The sequence below is a fragment of the Castanea sativa genome, chromosome 5, assembly GCF_040712315.1.
Source record: "Castanea sativa cultivar Marrone di Chiusa Pesio chromosome 5, ASM4071231v1".
In the NCBI taxonomy this organism is placed as follows: domain Eukaryota; kingdom Viridiplantae; phylum Streptophyta; class Magnoliopsida; order Fagales; family Fagaceae; genus Castanea; species Castanea sativa.
Genome location: NC_134017.1, coordinates 52,926,868 through 52,932,867, shown reverse-complemented (window position 1 = coordinate 52,932,867; position 6,000 = coordinate 52,926,868). Strand labels below are relative to the sequence as shown.

General features: G+C 30.8%; 1 non-coding gene across 1 annotated transcript; it reads right to left on the bottom strand.

Moving 5' to 3' along the window:
- Positions 1 to 455: 455 nt before the first annotated feature.
- LOC142637760 (18S ribosomal RNA) lies at positions 456 to 641 on the bottom strand. Its single transcript, XR_012844885.1, has one exon. It is a non-coding gene; the product is annotated as an 18S ribosomal RNA (ribosomal RNA).
- Between the last annotated feature and the right edge of the window lie 5,359 nt (positions 642 to 6,000).

Below are 6,000 nucleotides of genomic sequence, written 5' to 3'. Positions count from 1 at the left end.
AATGGAGGAATATACACATTATTGTCTTTAGAGTTAGGCTCTTTAAAAAGCTTGGCACTAGTTAATTTTTCAAGTTCAAATTTAAATTCAACTAGTTGCTCTTCCATGCTTTTAACTTTTTCCAATTGAGAGGAATATTGATTTTTAAATATTTCTTTTAATTTATTTGTATTATCCAATTTCACAATTAATTCATATTTTTTCAAGCTGTTTTTACTCTTCTTGGAATTTATTAACAGCATTTAGAGATTTAAATAATTCCCTACTAAGAGTTTCACATATACTTATAAAGTAATAATTTTTACGACAATAATTTTTTTATGAGTAAGCATGTCAAGACACATATCATTAGTATCTTCTTTATTTAAATTTTTATAAGTATGTCAAGACATTTGATTTTATCCATTACAACAGGGGTTAAGGACCATACTCTTGAGTTTGCTCTCGATGCTTCCGCACTCTAGCATCAGTAAGGACCCCGAAAGCTGCCTTCACTTTTGGCGTTCCTTCATAGATCTCCGAATTTCACCCCTACACACGAAATTCCACTCTCCTTTGTCTCACTCAAGTGAATTGGTTTCGAGAGCATTCCACCAATTTTTGGCGACTGTCACTTTCAACCCGATTCACCGCCTATGTGCCCTTTATGCCCAGTGTGTAAGTGCTCTGACACCAATTGTTAGAAAATTTAACCACTTGGTTGATTTTACAACGGAATTAATCCACTTGCTAAATTAAGTAGTTAATAATTCATATTGATTTTTAGGTTAATTACCACGGATCAAATATGTCACCAATAAACCAATAAAGAAGTAAATAAAGAACACAACAATGACGTGAGACTTTTCATATTGATTTTTAGGTTAATTACCATAGAAACCCTTTATTCTATACATCCCTATAGAAACCCTTTATTCTATACATCCCTATATATCTCTTCTAACATGAGACTTTTCATGATATTTTTTTCTTTGGAACTAGGCTTTATAACCCAATATAGCTTATTTTTTAAAATTTTAAGTGACTTTTATAGGCTATTAAGTCATTAACCGTTACTTAAATGAAATATAAACTGTCACTTATTTTACTCTTTCCCTCTTATTTTTCTCTTTTTTGGAGTGGCAAACATGACAAGGTAATTAAATATTGCAAATAAATCACATACTCCATGCCATCAGTTTAAATGTTTTAAAAATAAAGGATATGGAAACAAAGGGTCCTGCAATTACTAGAAAGATTATTAGGAAAGCATTTAGAGAAGAGGGCATCATATATAACTTTCTTGATTCTTGAGTGCATCCTGAAATTACTTAAGCTACCCAACATTCTCAGGGTGATGCGTCTAAACATAAGTATTAACATATGCATATGAGAAATGATATGTCCACAATATTTTTACAACATTTTTACAACAAATTCTAAGTGGCAGGATGTTACTGGTTGTTATTGTTGGGGCAAAAAAGTAATCTTAGTGTTAGGTTCAAATTTGAACCAATAACAACTAACTACCTATGATTTGTTGTAAAAATGTTGTAAAAATGTTGTGGACGTAGCACCTCTCTATGCATATACACAAACTAACACATTAAATTTAATGATTAATAATTTATAGAAACTAAAAACAAATAAATTAATAAATATATACATTAATAACTTAAATTTAAATGTTTTGCAGAAAAATTCACAAAGAAGAAGAAATTTAATGAGTTTGAATAGTAATTATAAAGTTATTTTGTTTTCCATTATTTTTTTAATCTTTGATTTAAAATACTACTTATTCACCTTTGTCATTAGTTAGAGTAGATAGGATAATTATTGACTTAAATATAGTGAGTGCGTAATGAGGTTGTAAGTACATACTTCAAAGCTCATGATCTTAATATAGATTCAAAGCTTATAATGTAAATTGTAAAGCCTGGGCTAGCAGATTTGGTGGAAAAAATGCTACCTTTATTATTAATAGTAGTATTTAATTAATTAGGTGAACATGTGGTAAATTTTTATTGGTGGAGTATAAAGTGGAGCAGGAAAAGTGAGACAGAAGATTTTGACTCTCATAATTACGTAATTTTTAGCAATGGATTGATAGAGGGGAATCCATATGCTGCTATCATCCAAGATCCAAAATAAATAAATATATAAATAAAACCATTTATTACAATCAAATTGAACACCCATCTTCTTAGAATTTACCATTACAATCCTGCCTGAGTTATGAAGCCGATGATGAATATAGAGAATCTCATAATCCCATTATTGCTTATTAAGATGACTTGCTAATGAAGGTTGACATTTTTTTCTCACTTAAAATTACACACGCAAACACAAAAGCACATACGTACACTCACCCAAACATAACCATTACCATAAATATATGTATATACACAAACTAACACACTAAATTTAATAACAAATAATTTATAGAAACAAAAATATATATATATATATATAAACATTAATAACTTAAATTTAAGTATTTATATAAAAAAATTCATGAAGAATAACCAATGTAATGAGATTTGACATGTAATTCTACACTTATATTCTTTTCTACTTTTTAAAATTTTTTAACTTAAAATACTACTACTTATTTACTCTTTCACACTAACTTATTAGTATAAACTATTAGTTGTGTATTGATGCGAAATGTGATTCGAAGTGTCAATGTTTTAGTTGGCAAAATCCTATAATTATGAAGGAGAAAATAATATATAAACAATACTGTAAGTGCACAATTGCACCTGAACCCAAAGACAACTACGGGCTCAGGTCCAATGAGCCTTAAACAATGAAATTTGTAGAGTGTGGGTTTCGAACCTAGGTTTGAAGTACTGAGAATTTGATAACAGGCTAGAAGTTACAAACACTTATAAATAATAAACGATAATTGCAAATAGACCTCCTCGGACGTGAGCCGAGGACTACTTCTGTATTATTTCTCTTTCTTCTTTCAAGGTTACAATTCTTAATTTTCTTTTTTAGTTACCGACCCCCCATCTCTTTGGCCTTCACCCCCTTTAAATACTTCCTCCCTTGATGCCTTTTTGACAGTGACTAGAAGTTTCAGCCCTACTGTTCAGGGGTCACTTCCCCATTAATGCGGCCAGGGAGGTAGGTGCAGAGTCTTTAATGCGAAGGTGGCAGCCTTTGCTCTTGATATTTTCTTTAACACTGGTGCATCGAGAAGGTTCAGGGTTTCCCCCTTTAACCATTAGTCTTTCCAGAGTTGTGCTTTGACCTTCATAATTAAGCTTTGAGTTCTCTTGGACCTGTCCGAGGAGAAGCTCGCCCTCGGCTGTATCCTCGGATCCTCGGCGTATGGGCCAATTCGTAGAGTTTAATTCTGGAGCAGGTCAGCCCTCCATGCTACAGTCCAAAGGCCCATATGCCCACTTGGGCCCTTTTACTCCCCACAAATACTATATCTATATGCATTGTGGTACGTAAACCTCAGACTACTTTACATCTCAACAATCGAGATGCCTACTACACTGAATGCTACACTTCACTTTCATCTATATATTTGTCAAAGTAAGAAGTGACAATCTCAATGCAATAGGATGTAATAGGTTATGCATGAATATATTCTTCTCGTTTGGTTTTCTCATCTTTTGATTTTTCTTTTTTGAATCACGTATTAAAAAATTCTGGTCAAGTAAGTTGGCTTTTATGCAAAGAATATGATTAAAAATCTTATATCTTATAAAATACTTGGTTTTTTAGTGAGTGGTCTATTTGCTTCAAATTTGAAAGAAAGGGTAGAGCCAAAGGCAGAGCCCATATATATATATATATATATATATATATATATATATATATATCAAACATTAACATAAATATTAAGTATATGTTCATGCATAAACCAACCGGATTCAAATTCTCTAGATTTCTTAGGGTACTTTACAATGTAAAATTCTTTAAATCTCAACATTTTCTTTTAAAATAAATGGTTAAGATGCTGCCACGTTATCAATTCATAAATACAACCCTAAATTAGTCTTAAAATACAAAAAGTACACTTAATGTATAGTCGGGGGCGGAGGGAAGGGGGGCGAGGGGGGCAGGTGCCCCCCCTGAACTTTCAATTTTTTTTTTTACTGATAATGATAATGTATTGAACTGAAATGTCTTATTTACCCCTACACAAAAGACAAAAAACTTTTCTATTTATTGGGAACAAACAGCTACATGATTCAGAACTCAACAGCCTTAACTAATAGAACTCTAAAACTACTATAACTTTAATATAAAACTATTGGTCCCACTTAGTAATGATTAAAAGAAAAGAAAAGAAAAAAAAAAAAACCTACTGCTAATGCTATATGCCAATACGGAATAGGAATCACACCAGCCTAATACTAATAGAACTTTTTTGTTTTTTATTGGAGTACTAATACTAATACTAATAGAACTCTGGAAAAAAAAAAAGTGTATATCTAATACAGTATAAAGCACGCCTCCCATAAAAAATAAAAAAAAAGTTCTTTAGATTTTTTTTTTAAAATTAAGTAAGGGGAGAATAATTAATTTTTTCATAATTTGTAATTTTGTTAATATAATAAGGGTAAATTTAATAATTTATTTGGTTCAGCACTTCTAAACTCTGCCCTCCCTCAAAATCTCTCCAATTTTGGAAAATTAAAAATGAGGGGTTAGAACTCATCCAAACCCTCCCAAATCCCTCCCCTTCTTTCTTAAAAAATATCCAAATAAGGTAATTTATCTTACTCTCCCTCTCTCTACTCTACTTCCTTGTACTCACCTTCCATCCAAACAAGTTATTAGAGTTTCTGTTAAGTTTTTAAAAGCATTCAAGTCATTGAGTCACATTTAAATATTCACAGGTATATTGTATACTCTTAATATTCATATTTAAATTTTTTAAGATTAGTTTTTTACTTTCAATTTTATCTTTTAATCTTGCCCCTCCTGACCTAAATTTCTGGCTCCGTCACTGTGTATAGTAAAGGTTGACATTAGCTACTTAACACCGTTCAACTTCTTTTTTTAAATTCTTTTTCCATAAAATCGCCAACTCAAAAAACAATCCTTGCCTCAATTGATGATTTACGAGGAATGAATATTAATATTAACATTTAATAAGAAATGAACCAGTGAGGTCAAGCCGTCAAGGTGGACTCCCAAGTCAGAGCAAGTCTTAATACTACGTTTATCTCTTCAACATTGGGATGGTTAATCCTCCCAAGGATGAAACAAGTTAAAATAATAAAATTGCTTGAGCAATTCTGTTCAGATGGAGATGCAAACGCTTTTTACTGGTTCAAGAATCTAGAACCAACTCTAAAGATCTTGTTGCCAACAACGTTAGATGCAAACTATACCCTTGAAAAAAGCATCTGATGAAAAATGATCGGGTTGTTATTTAGTTTTTAAAGATGGAAACGTGGAGATAAATGCTTAAGTTATAATGATCATTGTTTTTGGGTTGATGATTTTTCTGAGAAAAGAAGTAACAGAGATAAGTCCATAATTTTTTTTTTTGAGAGATAAGTCTAGAAGTTGAAAGGTGTTTAGGAAATATAGGAATATTTACGTGTTTTTAAAGACTAATTTAAAATTGTATAAGTGAATTGATGATGTGTCACCATCTTAACCATTTATTTTAATAGAAATGTGGAGATTTAAAAAACTTTACCTTGTAGAGTACCCTAGGAAATCTAGAACATCTGAATCCAAATCAATATATATTAATTGATTTTTTAAAGGAAATTAAAAAAATTATTTTAGCTTCTATTTTTTTAATCTTTGATTTAAAATAACTAATACTTATTTATCTTTTTTTTTTGGCACTAACTTATTAGTAGTGATGTATCGGTGTGAAAGGTTAATGTTTTAGTTGGCAAAATCCTATAATTGTTATGGTAAAAACATTGAACAACCTAACTGATTAAAGAACACAAACAGAGGAAAAAAATAGAAAAAAGAAGCAAATGCATGCAATGAAAGAAAGATAAAGTGAAGAAGGGGTTTTATTTTTTA